The following is a 23,196-nucleotide window of genomic DNA, read 5'->3' as shown; positions in this document are numbered from 1 at the left end:
TATGTATTCCAAAGAACTTTTCAATTTTTGTAAATGAGATCTGTTGACCATTTAGTGGAATGTTACAAATGTGAAGGGCTCTGAAGATAGCCCTAATTTGATATAATTCATTACTTAAATGCTAATAAATTGAAAAACTCGATTCAGTAAAGTCTGCTTGGAGTGTTAAATGCTGGTATTTAAAATTGGGGTCATATCATCCTTCAAGATACATTAGTAAGATGACTCATAGTATACACCAAGCCCTTCTTGTACACCCTTCACATTCATTTTGTTCTAACTTTGCAGTTGCATAAAATGATTATTATGCTCTAGTTTTTAGAATTTTTAATAATTTCACGTTGCAAAACTAAAATCTGAAGTACTTAATATTTTACTGACGTATAGAGAAAGTATCGTTAAATCAATGAAAGGTATAGCAAAGCGTGTCAGAGCTTTGCAAAATGCTCGAACTCATATCTTAGATTTAGCCCTAAAAGTAGTTTCGACTCATTTGCTTAAATTATTACTAAAGTTGTTTAATGATCCTTTATTATTGCGCCGAGAAAATCATAGTGTTTACCACAAGTTCGTTCATTTCGTAAAGGTTTTTTCCACTGAGGAAAATTATTCAAACTTTACCAGTTCACAACAGACTTAAACTGATTCATAAAGCACCTCAAAAGTTGTCAAAATTTGCTTAAAATTAGGCAATCCAATTGAAAATTGAATAAGAATAATTAATCACATTGCCAGTTGGAACCGATAATTCAGATTTAAGAATGCTTTTCAGTCCTGTCGATATTCGTCAGTCAGTTTCACTTTTCAAACTTGAAGAGGAAAAATAAGGGAAAGATAGGGTATGTGTATCATATTCCAGTCAGATTCCAATTCCGTCCACCTTTTTTATTCTCCGAATTTCCATGAATTTTAATTTTTTGTATACTATAGAGATTTAACAATGCAAAAAAATAACAAAAAATATCGCTTCGACAAACAAGATGATGTGAAAAAACATAGGAAGAATTCCCTAAGAGCAAGGAACTATGAGAATGAAGGTGGTCGAAATAGGCCACCAAAGTTATGTCTATATTTTTATTCATTTTAAAATGTAGGTTTTAGAGAAAATGAAGACGATAAATTGTCTACAAGGTTCCAAGTAATACTCCTTAAGAAGAAGGAATAAAAAATTCAATTTATATTAAAAATATTACATATCAAACTTGAAACTGTGGCGCTTTTATGCAACTATGCCAAAATTTGGCACACTTACCCTAAGCTAAAAAGGAATGGCAAAATTCCGAATTTTCCTAATTTGAAGAGATTTTCTGACGAACACCAGAAGACCTAAAAGTAAGCAAAATCCGATACAGAACTCGAAATTATTAGGAATGATTTAACACTTTTTGTTACCTTAGCGCCTAAATTAAAAAAAAAAATAATTTGGTTGAAATCAAAAATGAAAATTCCAAGATATATATTCTGTATAAAATTTTCGAAAATCGGTTTTTGTTATTGACTCACGTGCAGGGGAATGCGCGCTACCTTCAGGCGACTCAATCTTCGAACAACTCATTTTTTTTTTTAAATATGTTTTAAATGAATTTGACCTATTATAATATTATATTTTAATAGCTAGTGTAATGCTTTAAATTTTCCGAAAAGAACCTTAAGTCAAATCCATTAAGAATAAAGAAAGAAAATTGACTGACTCGTTGAATGTAGTTTTTCGTTCGCATTTTCGATAGAGAATTATATGAATAAGTTGATTTTAGGGAGCTTATGGGATACTTTCACGTTACACGTGAAAATATTTAAATAATGAAATAATTAAAACTTAAACCTATACTTCGGAAGAGCAGTACATGAGCATTTTTTTTTTCAAAATTACTCGTATCTGCGTTAGTATCGATGATTATTTATGCATAATTTAGCCTAATACCTTAAAGCCATCGCCGACTTAACGCTGATATAGACCCCCAAGGTGAAAATAATTTTTGAATTTGTGTTAAATTAGTGATTTATGCTATCAGGCCTAAAAGTAGGGTATGGCCAAAAAGTAAACAATCCATTCTACACTGAAATTGGATTATCTTTGACACTCACAAATTTAAATTCTGTTTTTACAACTGTTGAACAGTACAAATCCTGGTAGATTGAATTAACAATGTATTATTTGAAATTTACCAAAATTTGCTTAAGGCTTTTTAAGAATGATTGGTAGTAAAAACAGTTTGAATTTAGCAAAAATTCCCACATTCAACATAATTTTCCCGGTATAATCAATACGTTAGTGTATGTATATGTATGTATCATGAAATGAAGAAAAGGAAATGAATTATGAAAAGTGAATTATGTATAATTCACACTCATCGAGTGTTGTAACCTTGCAAGAAGGCATCACACTCTCTTGGTTTAAACTTGGGTGAGTGGCAGTTTTCAAGCCTCCAACCAGACCAGACCACTTTAATTAGCAATAACACAACAGAATGCGGAGAAGTCAAAGAAGTCTTGCGATGTTTCACGATCAAAGTTGAATACCACACGATATGTGTATGTTATAGTCAAAAGCTCTTTTGAGAAAATATAATTTCCACTTTTGTGGGTTCTTTTACTCTCTAATAATAATGCCTTTTGGAATATATGAGAATAAAGTATGGAAATTATATATATATATATATATATATATATATATATATATGTATATATATTTATAATATATAATATATACACCTATATAGTATATGCAAAACAATTGGAACATTGAGATATGTGCTGGAGCAGAGTAATTTGAGAATTGTTATACATGAATGCTTTGTCTGGATGCTGATTTCTTTGAGTACATATGTATATTTTTTTCAATACTATTTTCGAATATTTTCTCAAAGATTTTTCCTAAGGCATAGGTTATAGTGAAGTACTTGTGGAGTATTTGATGGATTTTTCACAGAATTCATGACATTTGGTCGTTAGGTGAATGGTTTTTCGTTCCTTCGATGGCATGATGATGTGTGCATTGACTATTTTCGTGATGAAATTTTTGTTTATATGAAAGAGAGAAGATGTAGAGGAAAACTATACAGAGATTCTGTGTACCATGAAGAGGAATTAAACGGCCTGAAGACCTTGACAGCGGTCATCGCTTCAACCATTCACATTAAAGAGAGACAGAGAGAGAGAGACGCCAGTGGTTTTTGTCGTGTTGTGCTTGCTGTATTATTACAAAGAATGAGAGAAGACGCTTAATATGGTACACAAGCATCGAAGTTATGTTGTATGTTTGAGATATATACATTTAAAGGCATATAAAAGACATAAGTTTCCTATGCTACAACACAGACTTGCATTTTTTTTGTATCTTTTTTTTTAAGTTTATTTTTTTTATATTATTTTGAAAACCACAATGTACATATGTAGGATATGACAGAGGTGGAGTAATGGTGTAAAAATAACTCTTTCAATATTTTTTTTCTTGTTTTGTTTTTAAAATTACTCAAAGTGACGTATCCCAAAGAAGCACAAGACATTTCTTCAACTTTCGTCTTTGCTTTCATTGAATAGCAAGTAAGAATAATACAATGTTAATATGTTCGGCTTTTCGGTATGAAGATAATACAGGTGTGCGTGGAAAGTTCGTGGAGTGAAAAAAAAACATCACTGAATTCTAAAAATGATATTATTGTTTTAAATTTTATTGATCTTATCTAGATATAGGTAGACCGATAGATAGATTTATTGGTCAGCAATGCTTATAAGATGAAGCACAAAACAAGCATGAAGTACATACATTATGGTTTGTAATGGCCGCCGCCGTCTTAGCGTTGGTGACCAACTTCAGGTATAAAAACTGTGGAATGTATTTGTCAGACCTCTTTTCTGAGTAGGTGTTTTATCTTGATAAAAATTGGTTTTTGTCTACATTTTGACCGCTATAAATTATCTATCGAGAAATCTGGCCCGATGCAAATTAAAAACGGTTTGATCTTCGAAAATTCGATATCGAAACTCGAACTTTGATCTTTAAAAATCCGATATCGAAATGGTATTCGAACATAGGTGTCCCAGGACGAAATATTCGCTTTGACTACCTCTAAAACATATTCGAAATAAAAGAAATCATAGTAGCAGTTTTTGAAATAAACCAAAATACCATTGAATTAGAGGAAAAGAAGGGGGTGGGGGAAAAGAAAAAGACTATCCTGGAGGAGAATTCTGTAACGCTCTGGTAATGCTATATGACAAATTGGATTTGAATCTCAGAAGAGCTTTTTCGAAAATGCGATTCAGTAGCCGTGACATTGCCATTTCAGCTGACGTGACATTGTCAGAAGCAGAGGCATGACATTTCCTAGGTCAGAAGTCACATATTTGAAATTTCTGGCAATTCAAATGACAATGAATGTTGTTAAACAAATCAACCAAGACAGAGTGTATTTGCATAATATCACTGAGCAAAGGCATTTCATTAAAAAATCAGTGAATTGCATTTTCGAACTCATATGATATGACAAAAAAGTTCGATTGGCATTTTCAGGTTTCGAACTCACGCGTGACAATGCCACGAAAATTACAGAATTCCCCTACTGGACAATGTTGACTTATGGGGGTCGTCAAAGACCATAAGTCGATATCTCTTATCGTTTGGCCTCTAGCCGTGTCACAAGTTGAAAAAGTGGATTATATAACTGCTCTCTCATTGAGTTCGAAAGTTTTGAAAAATCGGCGATCAACTGGATCTTGCTAAAAGTTCATCAGAAGAATGTTTTTTCCATATAAAATGTAAGAAAATGTTTTGTCAATATCCAATACAAAAAGTCCGTTTAACGAAATTTTACCAAGATCCAGCTGTTCGCTTTTAAACTGTTTTTCAAAGATTTTTATGAATTTATATGACACTAAATTACTGTCTATAATTTTATAAATTTTCTGTTTATTTATAATTATTGTTCCGCGAACTTTTCACGCAACCTATATTAGATGAAATTTACATTAGGCTTTTAAACAATGGCATAAAGGGGGTCATGGCAAAGATTCAACCTACAAAAACTCATTACATGATGCATTAAAAATCTTCAAATCAATCATTTGGCTTTCAATGATAAGACTGCAGTTTTTGAAAGTATTACATATCTGAAGATTCATCGCAAATTAATCTATGCTCCATCCCTTTTAAATTGACAATAACCTCCATTCACCTCTTTAGATATATTTTATTAACATTTTTATATCTTAAACAAGTTCATGGACAAATTTGGATGTATTGAACTTCATTCGAAAGGTCACCAATTTGTGTTTCTTTGATGATCTTTTTTTTTTCTATAAAATTAAGACCGGTTATTCTGCAAAATTTGAGCAATTTATATTTGAGCAGATTTTTTTCACAGTTCATATATATAAGTAAACCGGATAATAAATTAAATTTGCAAAAAAAATGGTTTGGTCGTTGGGAGATTACTCTCCTGATATTTGATCAGCCTAATAAATCTCTAACCTCTGCTAAATTCGGGTTTCTTCCTAATGGTTGTCAAACCAATTAAATCTTCCAAAATGATCGGCAAATGTGGCATTTTAAAATTTTCGAGAAAAATTATTGAGAAATATGATTTTAACATTTTTTTTAATCTTTTTTTTTTAATTTCTAGGAAGTAAAATATTGAAAATAAATAGAGGACCATTAAGAGAATCACTATATTTTTAAAGAAGTACTTAAGGTTTTTTTTTACGTTTGTAGGGAAGAGTGAGGCTACATTTTACGTAAATTTAAAATTCATGTATCTGGGAAAAATGTTAAATCAGTGGAATCAGTGATAAAATCTGTGTGACTCGCAATTAACGTTGCTAGCCTGATTTTCTTAGAACCATTATTTTTTTTACAGAAAATAAAAGGAGTGACAGTGCTTTAGTTTTGCGGAATGCTTTAACTCATGACCTAAATTAGAATATCATTTGCAAGATATATTACCTTTGCGCTATATTTTAATGTTTAGGGGACACTGGGGCAAAATTTATCAAAACGAATATTTTCGATATTTTATTTTTTTCACGAGCTATCAGAGAATCTGAATGAGTTTCTCTTTACCGCTCTCCAACTCTGTCGAACTTCATTTTTCTCTATCTCGAAAGGACATGCGCTTTCCGAAACATTTTCCAAAAGATGATTTTGAGAAAATTCTTTGAAGTGCTGGGGCAAATATTGTCAGCCATGGGGTATTCCGGGTACTCTAGAATAAAGTTGCCTCAGATATAATTTTCAGTCTCATCAGTAAAAGTTACTGGACATTTCTTTTCACCATGGTGAACATAGGAATTCTTTGTTTTTTGCCAATTTTTACCCCATGCCTTTTTACAAATTTTACCCTGACTGCTCATTTTTGATAAAGCTAATTCTGGAGAAAAATCACTTTAGAAATTCGCAAACGGACAACAGATTCGTGTTCAGTAGATCCAAATGATACAGAAAACACACAGTAATGTATAAATTTCGGAAAATAAGTCAATGAAAATTGATATCTTCTGAAGGGTAAGGTAAGTGTGCCAAATTTCGGCATAGTTGCATGCAAGCGCCAAAGTCTCAAGTTTGAAATGTAATATCTTTAATAGAAATTGATTTTTTTTATTCTTTTTACTTAAGGAGTGTTGCTTAGAAACTTATAGACAGTTTATCGTCTTTACTCTAAAATCATTCTTAATACATTTTAAAATGAATAAAAATGTAGACATAGCTTTGTTGCCCTATTTCGGCCAGCTTTATTCTCATAGTTCCTTGGCCTTCAGGAATTCTTCCAATGCCTTTTTCACGTCATCTCGTTTGTCGAAGATATATTTTTTGTTATTCTTTTGCATTGTATAATCTCTAGAGTATGTAAAAACTAAAAATCATAGAAATTCGAGGAACAAAAAAGGTGGCCGAAATTGCAAGCTAGCCGGAATTTGGCACACTTTAAGTATTTGAAGAAAAACCAGGGTTCAAAATATCATCAACATAGTTTTCAAGCGCTTATCCCTATTGGGGTTACGGGCTTAGCACATCTAGGTTAGCAGGACCACGCCAGTCGATCCCATGCCGCACTTCAAGAAGGTAGAAAGATCCTGAATTTGATTCAGCCACCTTGTTCTATGTCTTCCCTGAGGTCGACGCCTCCTCACAATAGCCTTGCATAGCCTTTCTAGGAAATCTTTCTCCAATTGTTTCAAAATTTCATTGTTTTTTATTTTCTATATGCCTTGCTAAAATTTCTTAAAACCTTCATTGAGGATCATGAAGGAAATCTATGTTAAAAATTTGAAATCTTGGTCTCTTTTCCCTTGGAAGATATGCCATTTTAAAATTTTCGATGCCACAAATTTTTCCCTAGTCTCCCCTATTGGTTCATATTCATACCCGAATTATGAATGGCATAATGTTGTTTAAGAAAAGTAATGGAGTAATAAAATTGTATTTCAAATAGAAATTAATTGTCTGTCGTTAAAAAGTTTAAACTGGTTCAAGCCTCACGAACGAAAGACCTTTCCAATGAATCCAAAATTGCACCAATTGGTTAATAAATACCCTTCCTTAGTGTCATTTTGAACTTAGACCTTGAAGAAACCTCTATTGGGAATGATTCAAAGACATTCTCGTTTAATGCACGAAATGTCTTTATAAAATACTAATAAAATATAATCAATAATGAAAATAAAAACCCGTGCGGTCTTCCTCTGAGGACTTCCGAGAAATATTTTTTGGAGAGCAAATGGAGGTCTTGCCTCCAATTTGAAGTTTTTTTAATTTTCAGTAATGGCGCTAATGTCGCCTATTCCTCGTAATTTCACTAGATCTCATGAATTTGGAAGATCAGTTTAATCCTTAAAATTTTGGGCTGATCCCTGAGTGTATTGACACTAATCCTCATTTTTCGAGATGATCGTTAAGACGATCACTGTGACTATTTTGGGCTTTATACGGAAATAATGATTTCCGGAAAATTCTAGTGTTACGAATTTGTTCTCGAATTTTAACGATCTAAGTCCTACAAAAACTTATTTCAATAACAATTTAATTCAGTAAGATTTTAGGTGAGTAATTTATTCTGGCATACTTTCCAGCTCTTCAGTTATTGTCCAATGTAGCCTCTATCCACTATAAGACCCGATTTTCCCTACACAAATTTTGAAATTTTTACCGATAGTTTGTGCTTCAAAGATCATCATGAAATCAGTACTAAATCCAAAATATATGTCAAGGTTAGCAAAAAATTTTTCGCGATAGTGATTTATCAAATTTTTTTTTTTCAATATTATTTCTTAATGACTCGAATACACCGCAATATGTCATCAACGGCCAATTAGGCAATACTTTATAGTGACATAAATTTTGTAGTGCCATTTCGTGAATGTCTGCCGTATAAATTAATTAAATATTGTTTTTTTTTTCTCTTGCAATTTGTACAAGATGCACGCTTTTCGAAGTGTCACATATGGATGGACTTTTGTGCACATAAAGGGATAATATTGCAGTGAGAGAATCTGTTTCATAAACTTTTGTTTTGCCTTTCTTTCACTTTAATTTTCTCTACATTTGTCAGTTGAGCAGATGCACAAAATTAAAGTTGTTCTGTTTGTTGTTTCAACTTGGTCTCTGAAAGTTATGTTTTGCGGTGGGGAAAGACGAAGAGATATTGGGGGGCTCCTGAAAAAAAAACAGCATATAAACTCGATGAGTGTTAATTAGTAAATAAATTTTCAACGAAAAAAAAAAACGCAAAAGATGGAAATTCAGTGTGTTCTAGCTGGGTGAGGTGAAAGAGAAATAATGTAATGAGAACAGCTGTTAGTATAGTGGCTCCCCATATGAAATTCCTCTTTGGTGGACGTTTGGGTCAAAATTTCATTATTGCCGCTGTTTTATAAAGCATTTTCAAAATACGCAAAGTGAGAGTGAATGTTTCAATGGCTTTATGTGATCTCGGTGTTGTAAGTTTGGGTGGTTCCGGAGGGTGCTTGTGTTAACCCTTAGTTACCTTTTGGATAAATCACCAATATGAACTACATTATAATAGACATTTCCTTATTTTTTAAAGTTTTAGGACTACGGAAGATATTCAGTTCTGAAATTGAAAAAGGATTAATGCACTGAGAAAAAAAAGAGGCTGCGATTAACTTTTTTTCGTCATAACTTTAACACTTTTTAGTTGTAAAAATATATCAAAATTTTTTAATGTTAATTTTACACCTTTTAAGGGTAAAATCAACATGAAAAAGGGTAACTTTAACCCATAATACACCTAAAAAGGGTAATATTTACACCGATTTTGGATCTACATATACTGCAGGGTAAAATTAACATTTCCGGAATGTTATTTTAACTTTTTCGGATTTCTCTCAGTGTGCACCTAAAATGCTGATTACAAGAAATTACTGGAAATTTCGACACCAGTGATCAGCTTCTGTTTCGACGCAAAGGTTTTTTGATTGATCCAATGCCTAAAGGTTCTCCTATAACAGATTAATTTTTTTTTCGCCGGTCCAGGCTATACGGTCTGATAAATCATTAAAAAAAAAGAGTAGAAAGAAAAGGCAGTGTGTCTTCTGAAATTCTTTTGATATTAAAATGTATCAGTACACACAAAAACAACTTCCGATTTAATGTTTTTCAGTGAATCTTTCGAAATTGAGAATTATTAGTATTCTCTAGGCAAGCAACTATTGTATCGAACGAAAGGTATAGCTCAGACGAAATTAAAATACTGTCTTGGCTTAAGCCAAGAAACAACTTATATGGTGTAGTCGAGATTTTTCACTTGATAGCGAAATAGGGCCCGACTGTTGAATTCCCTTCCCTGTTCTCGGGAAGTTCATATTTCTCGCCTTTAACTCGAAGTAAGGCTTTTTCCTGGTGGTATAGTTCTGTTGCCCGCCGTGTAGGGGATTAGCTAACAGGCGACACTGTCAGTCAGTCAGTCAGCCTGGAAGAGTTCGGATGGGGACACAGAGCTAGGTTGCTGCTGGGCAATTGACCTGGATAAGCCTTGGTCTCTTTAAGGAATCTTTCAGTGCAGAATCCCTGCTACAATGGGCTTCCGAACAAGGCTTAGCCATATGTCGTAACTTCCACAATTTCTCAAACAATCAAATTCTGATAGCCCAATAAAATTAGGTGCTTTGTGGATTTTGAGGCCTTTGAGAACTGGGCTAAAGCCCTAGTCTGAAGATCGCTTTAGTCGAAAATTCATGGACTCACAGTTTAATCATTTGATCATAATTACGCTATATCTTTTTTTTTATTATAATGCTCAGTTAGGTCTATACTGGCCTGTGATTGGATACTGAATCAGAGAAGCGAGACGTCTATCTACAATACATTGGGTACCTGACCATAGAGGTTATTATTATTATTTATCGTATCGAGATATACAAGGTAATCATTTTTACAATGTGAATTCTCGTAATGAAAGGATCTCCTAGGTCCATTGTAGACCGCCCAGGAGCGCCTTCCCGAAGTGTAGATGCTTCTTCTATGCTCCCGGAGTTGTTAGGCGAAGGCGGTACATTGGGCGGAACTCGAACTCACGACTGTAAGAGTCGAGTCAAAGATCTCATCCGCCCAAGAGCCAACGCTCTTGCCTATTGCGCCACTGAGATCTCAGCCAGAGCTAGAGGTTAAACCGAAAACTGAAAATCAGATTGCTACGAATTAGCGAAGGCAAGGTCCATTTTTGATGGCTCACTAGCCATCTGAAAGAGTTTCCTTGCAAACCCTTTTAAGGTCTTGTTAAAACCAAATGTAATAGGGAAATCACGGCGCATCCGGTTAGATACAGCCAAAGGTAAACACGGCAGATTATTAATCATTTACCCGGTTACCGCTCTGTTAAACGCTTTGCTTAATGGACTGTAAACGGAAAATAAATCGGGTTTAACAGTCTTAGCCTCAAGCTAAGGATTGTTGAACAAGGGAACGTAGAATAAAAACAATTAGGAGCTTAGGTGCCGCGATAGAGTGAGATATCGTTCCCATAGTTATTTGAACAAGGCTTAGTATTTAAGGTCATGTTTAAATAAATAAGAATCTAAACAGAATGTAAGTGATCAAAGTATCCCCAGTCTATGGTGAAAATCTAAGGACGATAAATACTAAAATCGTTTTTAGATCGATTAGGAAAATTCGTAATCTGAGTGTTAAGATGTGATTAACAAAGATAAATTTGTCGAAAAGATCTGCAGATTCTACATCTGTAACTCTTTTCTAGGGCTAACTAAGGGTTAACCAGGGAAAGCAGAAAAAGTGAATTGAGGGGTCTTTTCAAATACATGTAGCACATACAAAAACACATGGTTAAAGGGAAGGGTTGTTATGGATCAAGTGACATTTGGGCGCTTTTAAATTCTATACCTCTCACTTCCAGAACCATATACGATACTTTATACAAGGATAATACGAAGTTTCTCTACATTTCATATTCACAGTTCTTTATTGATGTACCCATACAATGAACATGTCATAATTTATCATAATTCTACAAAACCATAACTTAATGCCTTTTTTGTGTATTTCAGGTTCTGTTCAACTCTCTAGGAAATAGGTAAGTTTTTGAGTAAAACTAGAAGTTTAAGATATTTTTTTTAAAGCAAAAGGTGCAAGAGGGTATGTCTGGAGGGTCACTGAAAAAGAAATGGAAAAAAGATTAAAATGATTTGTGTGTGAAAGTTTTATCTTTCTGTCTCCAGTACCCGTTTGAACCACGCGCATCCCCGTCGTTCGATCGATACTGTAGAGGCGTGCAAATCCGACCAAATGTCGTTGATAGCTACATTCGATTTTCTGGGTGGGGTGGCTTTTCTATCTTGTTGATGCTGATGCTTGGTAATTCTCAGTGGGGGATGATGCTCTTGCGTCGTTGACAGTATCAACGACTTACGTTTTCTCTTTTCCCAACTTCCAGACTCAAATACCAAGGGAAAAAGAGTCTACAGGAAGTTGCGATATAACTTGCACAGTGAAAATCCTTGAGGTTGGGTACTAAAGGAGAAAAGAAATTTTCTTGAAAGAGGGGAAGAACTCCAGTAATAGGGCACTTTAAATATTTTCTCCTTACTCTTTCAACAAAGGAATTGTGTTTACAAGTTCTATACTCAACAAATTAAGGCTAAAAGATTTTCTCATTCTTCAAACTACAAATAAGTCTTTAGAACTTCACATACAATGTTTATGTTGAATTCTGGTTAATTTTTCCTGGGGAAAGTGTAGTTTTTTTTTGTCTCTCAATTTACCCTTTTTTTAATTTCCACTTCGTCTGCATTAAATTTATGTTACACTGTGAGTAATTGAATTTACCACTTAAAATTTCTAAAGGGTAGCTTTCTCTTAGTAGGGTTGATAGACTTATTAGATTTGTCGGCTTTCAAACTATACTGCACATGTATAGTTAAGGGTATTGATGAACTAAGCAAATCTGAAGTACAGATAGCAAAGGTATTGAAACCTTATTTAACCAGTTGGATTGATTAGATTTGAGTAAATTTGTAAGGAAATATTTGCCGTTTGATTTGTATATGATTAGAAGATTTGAAAGTTAACATAACTTAAACATAGAACTAAGCCTAAACCAAATAAGAAAACAATGATTACCTTACACGCTGACTTCTCTCCTTACAAAGAGTTCAATACTTAAACGTATGCCTTTAAACTAGAGAGTTTTACGGGCTTCAAATTTAAGATCCGGGCATAGGATTATTGGGAGAATTTAGATGTAGGTTTAGATTTATTAGATTTTGAAAAACTAAAATAATTAATGTTTGTTTTATTTTTCTGGAAAAAAACGGGCGATATGCAGTACTTTTTCAAAATTTGTTCAAACATTGGCTTTTGATACGCAATCATAAGTTCGAAGTCTCACAGAAATGATAAATCAGAACTCAGTCAATCCATATGGAAAAACGTTCGGGTCAGTGGCATAGTTAGTTAGAGTAAAGGCCCCCGCAGCTCAAAACCAGAACACTCCACTGGGTTGCGAGAGGTCCCCACTTCAATCCCAGGTAATGGCAAACATTTTACCTAATTTTGCAATCGTTAAAAACGCTAATCAGCGACAAATACGAATAGAAAGCAAATGCAGTTAGCTCAGTTGCTAGAACCTCAAGTAGATCAGTGATAGAGTAGTGTCTCTATTACTATGAGGTCTCGGGTTCAAAGCTAAGCACCAGCAGAAAAATATTTCTGCTTAGATTAGATGAATGAATAGTCATGCCTATGGTGCACATTATCAAAAAAAGGGAACCACCTAGACAATAGAGGCTGGTACAAGAATGAGTTCGGTCTGAAAGTGGTACAGTCGATACAAATATTCACTGTCACTGATCCAAAGACACACCGAGATGGGCTGCTGTGATATAGTAGCGGCACTGATTGACCACAGAGCTGTGTTATGGAGTGGCTACCCGTATCGGGTGATAAGATAGAATAGGAGTGGGGAAACATAAGGAGCCTAATTGGTAATCAGAAATGTAAAACTGGTCCTTGGCAAAATCTTAATCATATTTCAGTTGCTGGTCCAATCGACGATATTTAGCATGCTAAAGTTTGTGTATCTGGGTAACACTCTTCCTGGATACCACTCTGTACGCAGAATCAATATATCTTTAGGATTATGAGTACCAAGTAGTATTGACACTTAAGTGTATAATTCTGGAGAGAAAGTCATAAATCATAAATTAAATATCTATTTCTACAAAGAGTGAGATTAGTTTACGTTTTAGTTGCCAAAATTGCAGAAATATAGTTAAGACCAAGGACCTCTCTAGGGAATTTCCTTTCGAGGCACTCAGTACTGTTTTGTCTTTAGAGCAGAAGAAACACCTCAGTCTGAGATGTTTTTTCCAGAGTTTTCTGGTACGTCACTTGAAGAAGATCATCCACTTTTTGTAATCATTTAGTTTGTTTTTGAAAATATCCTCGACTTTGATTTACAGTTGTTGCCCTAGTCCACACTATTTCGTCAACTATCATGCCTCTTATTATATGATCATGTTTCAAAAGATAGAATCAAAACTGTGATCAAAAGCATACAATTTAAAAACAAACAAAAAAAGACAAAATGTCTTAAAATATCTATGATTAATCGATTATTTTGATATAAATATAAACCAGAAATTTATAGTCAAAACCGAAACCCAACATTTTTCTAAGTCTTAACGTTCTTACCCTCGATAAACCTTAAGATATTTCCAAGGTATTGGGTCTCCATCGAAATCATGTTTAATACCATTTAAGCACGCTTGAAGAGGTTGAAATTAAAGGCTGATTATGAAACAAAGTATATTTTTGGGTATAACTCCTTGAGAAAAACCCTTAGAGGGGGGGGGGAGAGGGTGACGAGGGAGAGAGTGAAAACGTGGAAGAACGGAAATTTTCGTGAATTTGCGCCAAAGTCGAAGAATTCTGCACATGAGCAGTGGACAACACCACCGCCCAATGTTGGGGCTTCTGTTTGAGTGAGACTCCCCTTTGCATCCCTTAACCCCTCGTTGGCCCCAACATTTGAGGCGTCCCACGAAGTTATGAGGTGGTGACGATGGTTGCAAATGGGTTGGTTTGTTGTCTTCTTTACGGGGTGCGTTGATATTCTCAAGTGGTGGCAGTCTTCAGACACGAAAATAACTCCCTTGGCTAATCATCGAGGGAGAGAAATCTTGTGAATCTTTTTTTTGTATATCATTTCCATTCCCAGTGTCTCCTGCACTCTTTGCTGCAATTCAGAACTGTGAGAGAGACATAGGATCTCAAATGTTGGTTGTGGTTTGATTGATATATATGTAGTAAGAGGAAGTGTGCGGTTGAAGGACCTAGAGAGGAAGGAATTTCTAAAAGAGAGGAGAGGAAAAGTTTTACCATCTATGTAGAGTGGTTTTGTGAGCGTGAAAAGTTCTTTGAAAGGAGTGGTTGGTGGGTACTTTGGAAAACTGAACGCCGGCTGACTCACGCCAGCTTGGCATTCAGAGTTCATTCGTGACCGCGGGACGATTGTGTCATGAGTTATCGGATTGCTGTGCCACCTTTGGGCAGTAGTGGCAATTGCGTGACTCAGTGGAGAAGGTCACTGTGGGTGGAATCACGAGAGGCTAATTTAATTCATCATCGATTAACACTAAATAGTGCTAATAGTTTCATTTGGGGACATCACTATAGACCACCACCATTAGGATTTGTCGTAGAGAATTTTCGTAATATATTTATTGTGTCAAATCCCATTGGTAATCTACTTCAGCAAGCACCATCATCTATTAACCAACTACCGCTCTTCCTATGTGTCTGCATTCCTGTAGTGCAAGATTCACATATTCACATGGAGCGTCATCAAAATTATCCATCACAATTCAGGTATATATTACATACAAATCATAATGTAAAAATAGAACATGAAAACAGTGACAACAACCACCCACTATGGGGGTATAACCAATCACCGTTATGGTGAAAGCTTAATCGATTGTTTGCTCATACGTCTAGACAACTCGATTGATTTATTTCCTTCAAAGTCGATTGCACACTACTGTGCTCATCTTTTCGAAATTCCGAAATTTTCGAAATTAAAACACTACACAGTTTTCAAATTATTAGATCAGGAAATCTATTTACGATAACTTTGTTTATTTTTTTTTTTAATTTTTATTAAAGAAATTTAAAATTATTATTTATTTTCAAAATCATTGGTTTGTATTTTTAAGGTTAAATTCATACATCGTAAATACGCATAATTTTGACGGGAAGTATTCCGATTAAAGAAACGAACGAGAAAAAATCTGCAATTTGAATGAAGGCAATTATGAAATTGCATAGACTGGAATCGTTCTTGCTACTCAAAGGAAGGGATCAGTAATTAGGATTCAGAGTCTCATGTCTTGATTATCGCAATTTTATTCTTTCGATGTTTTGAAGATAGATGTGCTCTTCGTCGTGTGACAGGGAAAATTACGTACAGGCGGGAATTGTTATACTGCTATTGATATGGATCACAACTTTTGCCGTTCGACTTACTGAATAAAGCGTATTCTTACCATCCACAAGTAGATCTTGAAAAATTCGAAAATCTATTTGAAGATCCAAAAAAGAGACTTTCTTACTTCTTAATACTTTCGCAAGATGGCTGAAGTTACATCGTGTTCGAATTTCGAAGTGCTCAAGTGTCAAAATGTCTCGTTCTTCACATTGTTGTGAGGAAATCACAACAATGTGAAGTGTTTAATCACTCCATAATGACTGAGTAACTTTTGCCAGCTTTTTAGTGTGATATTTGATAAATTTTTCCCATCTTTTCCAAAATTTAGTATGAGAATTCGAAATTGAATTTGAGTTCTTCGAATGTCAACGACTTTTTGTGCAAATAGAGTTCCATTTACCTTTTATCCAAGACACTATTGTAGAATCAAAATCTACTTATGTTTACACATATTGAAGAAAAAAACCGACGTGAGGATAGCTAGTTATATTGATGAGAAAATCGGAAATCGTCGGGAAATAGGATCCCTCAAGGAAAACTCATCAACTTTTCCCAAAGCTTTCGGCTCAGCCATGTGTTAAATTACCGGTCGGATTCTTAGGTTGGATGGATTGAGAAGAAATGGGATCTCTTAAGGCCTCTGTTATTGACATTATTGACGATTGAAGTGTCAAGATTACAGAAATTCGAAATGGTAGAACAATCAGCGCTAAAGCGGCACGTACGTAAACTTGCACTTTAAGCTTCCGGGAGATTTTCGAATAGTTTTGGCTTGGCTTTGTAGTGGCTTTGTTTCCTCTGATGTGAGGGTTATTGCCCAACGCATAATAAATTTTGTTTTCTAAACATGTTTTTGACATTTCAATGAGAGTGAGTGAGATATAGATCTAGACATCTCGCTCACTCTCATGGAAATTTTGGAAACATGTTTACAAAACAAAAGTTATTCTGCGCTGGACATCTTTCTGAAGTGAGCCAATGCTTCAGATAGATCCCTTTTGGTCAGATAGATTCCTAAATCAAACGCCAGATTTTAAAATAATATTTTAATAGTACTATTAGGCTAAAAGACGTTTGAATGGAAATAAAATCGTTTTTCGAATAATAATTCCGAAACAAATTAATTCAAATTTTAGTTTATTGTTTTGTTTACATTATTTCAGGAACCTAATAAAATAAGCTTCTTTAATGCGTATTTTCTGTGAATCACAAGTAGCAAAATAATTTCCTTAGTGTGAGAAGATATTGCTGACAGTGATGATAAAAGGGGGTTGAAATCGATATCTCAAGGAATTTGTGGTATTGTTGCCATCGTTGTAAGATTGACTTTTGAAATTTGAGAATAAAATCTCCCTTTTCCTGCTTTTGTCAGGCCATCGTATTATAACTCATTGAACTGAAATTCCTTCAGTAATATGTGAAAAGGGGTCTTTTGGTGCATTTTTTCGGAAATAATTTCTCCTGACACCTTGTTAAATGAATTGCAGAATTTTATATGTGGAACAATGACATGAAGGAGGAAGAAAAGTGGGAAAATTTTGTGAAATTCAATACCCGCCATATTCTTGATGTATATATATATATATAGAATATTTTTGCTTTATTTTTGCTTTCTTTCTCTTTTATGCTGCAAGTGCTATGTTGAACAACTATCTAGATTGACCATAATTTTTGGACTTGCGCACTTTTCCTACAAAAATTAAACTTTCCACTTTTCGCACAAACATCAATTTCCCAATTGGTGTTATGGCACTGAGAGTGTGAGAAAGAGAGAGGTACGACAATTTAAATTCTTCAACCATTTAAATCATCCCTCGTTTATTTACTGCCACAAATTTCCCATAATGTGACAAGGAGAATTTATATATATATTTTTTTCCAAATCATATCAATTTATGTTCTTTGCAACTTTTCTCTTACTTGAAAGGAATTTGTGAAAAATAAATGTAAAAAGTATAAAATTCTAGGAGGAAATGTCTTTGAGATTTTGCTCAACTTTGAGAAAAAGAGAATAAAATTATATAAAGAAAAAAAGTATTCTAATGAAATCATTTATTTGAATTGACGATCCACGAAAAGGTTAGACTCGGAAGTTGGGGAAAAAGAATTGCAGGTTGGGTTGTTCAACTGCGTGAATATTATTTGTCAGTGAACCCCAGAATGAGTGATGATTTCTAATACATCGTCATGGGAAGTGATCTCAATGTGCATAAAAGACTTTTCAAAATGTATTCACCATCTCATGTGCTGCTGATTAAGGAATTATTCTTTTTTTTCAGACTCTCAGAGAATGAAAAAAAAAAGAAATAATAAAAAGAGCATTTCCTACATACAATAAAACTACTTAGCAAAAAAAACTACTCACGAACATAGAACAATTGCGAAAGAAAATAGTCTAAAATGATAATGTTTTCGACTGTACTTTATTATAATAGCTAAGAATCACTTAAAGGTGAAAAAAATGCGGAAAAACAGTTGCAAATGGAGAGTGTACTTGTTACGGTTTGAAGATTATGCTAAAATTACATTCATTTTAGAGGGATCAACTGATATTCTTATTCAACATGTCAAAAAATTTATCGTAGAAAATGAAGTAAAGTAAGAAGATACTTAGTAAGGTAATGCTAGAGATATATAAAAATGTGTTGAATTTTTGCATTTATATAGATGTAATTAGGGCGTTGGTCTGTTGTTAGTAAGAAAACCTTTTCCTGCAAATTGAAGTATTCATAAATTGATTTATAATTTATATAGATAGAATTTAAGACAATAAAAAAAAATACTTTATTAGATAAAGGAGTTTATGCGTTATTTAACCACAACCTTATCATTCTTCGTCACACTTGAGTACTATTAAAAAAAATGTAGTGATTAAGAAATAATCCTACTACTAAAATTTTTCTTCATGCCATTTTCAGTGTGACAAATTGCTTTTTAAAGTATCTCTTCACAAGTTAATGTAGGTGTAACATGGCAAGTGCAATAATTCCTTCTTCGTAATTTCCTTTGCACACAGTGATGGTAGAATACTCTCAACATACTATGTAGAAATAAATACTCATTTGCATACCTTTTTGGCCGTAAGAAAATATTTAATTTCAATAAATTCACTAAACATGTTGTGAAACGAGATTTTCCATTTTTTACTAGACGGAAATTTCATCTCGAAAACCTTCTCTTAACTAACTGTGAAGGAGGATAATGATATTAGTCTGAGTTTGAAGAATGCATATATAGCAGGAAAATTGTATTTTTATGTGACAATCAAGAATTCATCAATTTAGGGTAAATGTCCTAATTCAGAACAATTTCCAGACACTTCAAATTTGACAGAAGATTCAACACATTAAGTTCCAATTTTTTCTGAGGAGAGTTACATAAATTTTCTCCTTGACTCTTCTAGAATGTTACAGTTTAGTGAAAATTCTTTAAATAAAATTTGAAAACTTTTTAAATACAAGAAAAATACGCGAGTGCAAAATGCTTCTATTGGAAACAAATTAATCCAAATGGAGACAAGGGAAAGATTCTAATTGGAGACAAACAGTGTAAGTGAAACCGCGACGAAAGGCTTTCAAAACGTTGTTGAGTTGCTCTTGAGTGAAGGATTTGTTCTTATTCCTGGTCTTTTCTCCATTCCCATCTAAAACAATGAGAAAATCTTTCCAAAAAAATCATATTTCCGGGATTTCCTATTGTAGTATTTGTAGGTATTTAAGAAAACCCACATCTAAACAACAATTTCTAAAAATTGGATGTCAAATCAAAATTTAATATTTTTGTGCTTCCCATTGTTATTTTAGAATGTGTACGCGAATTTATCGGTACTAGGAGATTTTTGAAGTATTCTAAAATAATTGTCAGTATTTTGGTAAAAAAATAACCAGTAAAACATTTATTCGGACAAAAAATAAGTTTTAGATGTAAAAAATCATATGTTAGTAAAATAAAAATTCGGGATCGGTCAATAAAGTAGTAATTACGGTCGCGGAAAGTTTGCTTTCGTCTATAAAAGGATTGAATTTGATTATCAAAATCTCTAAAACAGTAAATTCAGTCAGTAAAAACTCATTTTTTTCAGTTAAAAGTATATGTCAGTTTAAAAACAATTTTATTCATTTGATTTCTGACAATTTGTATCAGGAAAATTTCAATTTTGGGTAATAAAAAATAATTTTATTAATTTTTTTTTAAATAAAATTTGCAGAACTGTCAACATTGTCTGGCATGATAGCAGAGAAAAAATACCTTTGCTTATGATGAATTTACTTTTTAGAAGGTTCTAATTTAAATTTATCAATGATCAAATTATTTTTTCCACTGATCAAAATTTTTTTAGGGACCAATTTTGATTTTATTACTGATGAAACTTGATTTTTTTTTCATTCGCCAAATTCGATAGAAGTAATCAAGTTTGAATTATGCTTTTTGTAATTTGCTAAATTTGATTTTTTTTTACTGCCTATGTCAGTACAACCATCTTAAAGAATTCGAAATATCCTATAATCTTAGTATTTTATAACCTCTACACATTGGGAATAATTTTTGTCAATAATTGTTTTTTGAAAGAAATCGTCTGCAAATTTGTAGGTGGAAACGTCAAAATTCTGTCAAAAACGCAATTTTTGATGAACACTGCCTGCCAATGTTTTGAGGCCTTTATGCACATTTTACTACTCGTATTCAAAGAGAGAGCGGCTATATAATCCTCTTTTTTCCAACTTTTCACCCCTTTAGAGCTTAAACGGTAAAAGATATCATCTTCCGGTCTTCGGTGACCCCTATTAAAAAACATTATCTCCAGACATTATTTTCCTTTTAACAATGACCTCCCTCCATTCCCTCCAAAACCATATCTTTTCGGTTTTTCTCAAAATTAGCAAGCTTTTTCAACGGTTTTCGGATATGTTTGAGAGATAATCCAAGTGAACATTTCATCCAAACCTATGACCGAGAAAATTGACATTTTGAATTACTGGAGATCAAATGTCAACCACTTTGGAGGTCTAATTTTTTATGTCATTTGGTTTTATTTAGATTTTTTGGAAAGATTTTGACATTTCTTATTCGGTTATATCAGTTCCAAATGGTAATGAATTGGTCAAGTGATCGTAATTGATTTTTGTCGAATATCCCTTTTTATTTGCGCGAACACATGTTGCTAGTGTCAAGAATATTCTAAAATGCAGACTTCTGAAACAATTTCCCAGTTCAGAATTGTTTTTGGATTTGTGGATGAATTTAATCGGTAATAAACCGGTATATACTCAAAATAGATTTAGCAGGACAGTGAAATTCAATTTCATTCATTATTTTATTTAGGGGTATGTTAATGGTTTAAAGGTCGACTTATGGGGGGGTCCTACAAAGATCATATATCTCTATTTCTAACCATTTGGTTTCTAGGCATAGTAACGGCCGAACGGATAAACAGTGTGCCGTCAGTTCTTATAAATCCTATCAAACGCGAGGATATGTTTAGAAAAGTGGTTTCCATGGGGTAGCAGGTGGAAATTTTGGAAGATGACAAAATCAAGGAATTCTACATTACTGTTTTCTGTGGAGTTCATGTAGTAATTTGAGACATTGTTGTGTCAGATAGTGTACCGAATACTTAAAAATTAATTTGCAGTGTATTAATAATTGTTCGATCCAAAAGTATTGAATGTTTTAATGATAAATTCTTCTCAATAAATTAGTTTGAAAAGGAACATTTGAAGTGATTTAATAGAATTCTGGCCATGTCGAAATTCTTTCAGTCTTATTAACCTTTTTGTCGACTTTCTCATTAATCGTTTTTGTGCGAGTTAAATACATTTGAGAAGAGAGTAAAGATACCCAAATTCAGAAAAAGACTCTTTATATTATACACTTGTTCGTTGGGCCATAAGTAAAATCTATCGTAATTTTCATATAATTTATCTCAAAGTTCATGGACTTTTGCTTAATTACAGCATCGAAAAAAAAGGAAATAGAAAAAAAACAGACGTTCTTTTTCGTTCTATTCCAGTCTCTTAAAATTTATAAGGTGTACTGTATACACATTTGGAGTTATAAGTGAGTGGAATTGATAAATTTTGCGTAGCACAGGTTATTAAATTAATATCGTGTTAATGATTTTTTATATCTAATGCCACGCACATGTTTTGTTCCAGCAATCCTTGAAGAAAAAGAAAAAGTATGTGTTGATTGAGATTTGGTTAATTGGTGACTTTTGTATGAAAATAGTGGCAAGTTTTGATATGATATAATTTTTTCCTAATGGGTTTTATAGCTGAATTTATAGATTATTTCAATAAACCGGAAAACTTAGTCTGCGGTTGTTTACAAAAATTAAATCCTTTCTCAAGAAACATTTAGAATTGGAACAGGAATTAGAAACAAATGGATAATTTATTCATTTTATAGTTGGAGTGAAAGTGTTTCTTGAACACAGATGTTAATCGAACTAAAAAATGATATTGACATATGTCGTGTTATGTCTACATAGAGGTTTTTTGTTGTTGATTTTACAACATGAATATAATCTCGTAAATGGAATAATAAGAGACTAGTGCCTTACATTGAAAATAAAGTCGAATTCTGAAACTTTAATGCTAGAAGTATTTTTCTTAGCTAATTAGGTTAAAAGGTGAGAAAATCAAAGACAATGTGCCATGTCAATTTTTTGGGGGGTATCTTGTGTCCCAATGTGGAAGGTACCATTTATTGCAGATCATTGAGCAATTATTCATGATAGTGTAATGAGAGAGCATGAAAATGTCAAGGTACTTTTTAATACTACCAAAGTACGTAGGTATAAGCACTCATAAAAGACTTAACTATGCGACATGAATGAATGTGGGTGAATAAAATAAGGTAATTTTCATGGAATGCCTTTCTAATTTCGAACTAGTATTGATACTTTATATTTAAAAAAAAAATCAATATTTCGCAAAATATTTTACGATTATATGCTGGAATATGATTCGATAATAATTTTATTAATCCTTTTAATTTTGCCATTAAAATTCATAGAGTGTACTAACGTGGATCAGCTATTAAAGGTTTGTCAATTCGCGGTCATTTGGTGAATTGTTGCGTAAATTGCAAAAGTGGCAATTGTATATTTGTCTGTGATATTGAATGTGTGTAAGCTTGTGTGATTTATACAAATTATGGTTCAATGAATTTAACATGTTTGTTGGAGAAATACCACACAATTAGTCACTTTGTCCCACTGTTTCATTCTCTATTACACCGC

General features: G+C 33.3%; 1 protein-coding gene across 2 annotated transcripts in view; it reads left to right on the top strand.

Moving 5' to 3' along the window:
* Positions 1-23,196, top strand: part of LOC129807224 (protein gustavus) — a 121,211-nt gene that overhangs the window by 50,107 nt on the left and 47,908 nt on the right. For both annotated transcript variants that reach the window (XM_055856341.1, XM_055856342.1), the window contains exon 3: positions 11,515-11,540. The gene's annotated coding sequence lies outside the window, so the exon portion shown is untranslated. The remainder of the gene's footprint in view (positions 1-11,514; positions 11,541-23,196) is intronic.

This window comes from Phlebotomus papatasi, chromosome 3, assembly GCF_024763615.1.
Source record: "Phlebotomus papatasi isolate M1 chromosome 3, Ppap_2.1, whole genome shotgun sequence".
Classification (NCBI taxonomy): domain Eukaryota; kingdom Metazoa; phylum Arthropoda; class Insecta; order Diptera; family Psychodidae; genus Phlebotomus; species Phlebotomus papatasi.
Note: the sequence above shows the minus strand (reverse complement) of the source record. Positions and strands in the feature narration are given on the sequence as shown.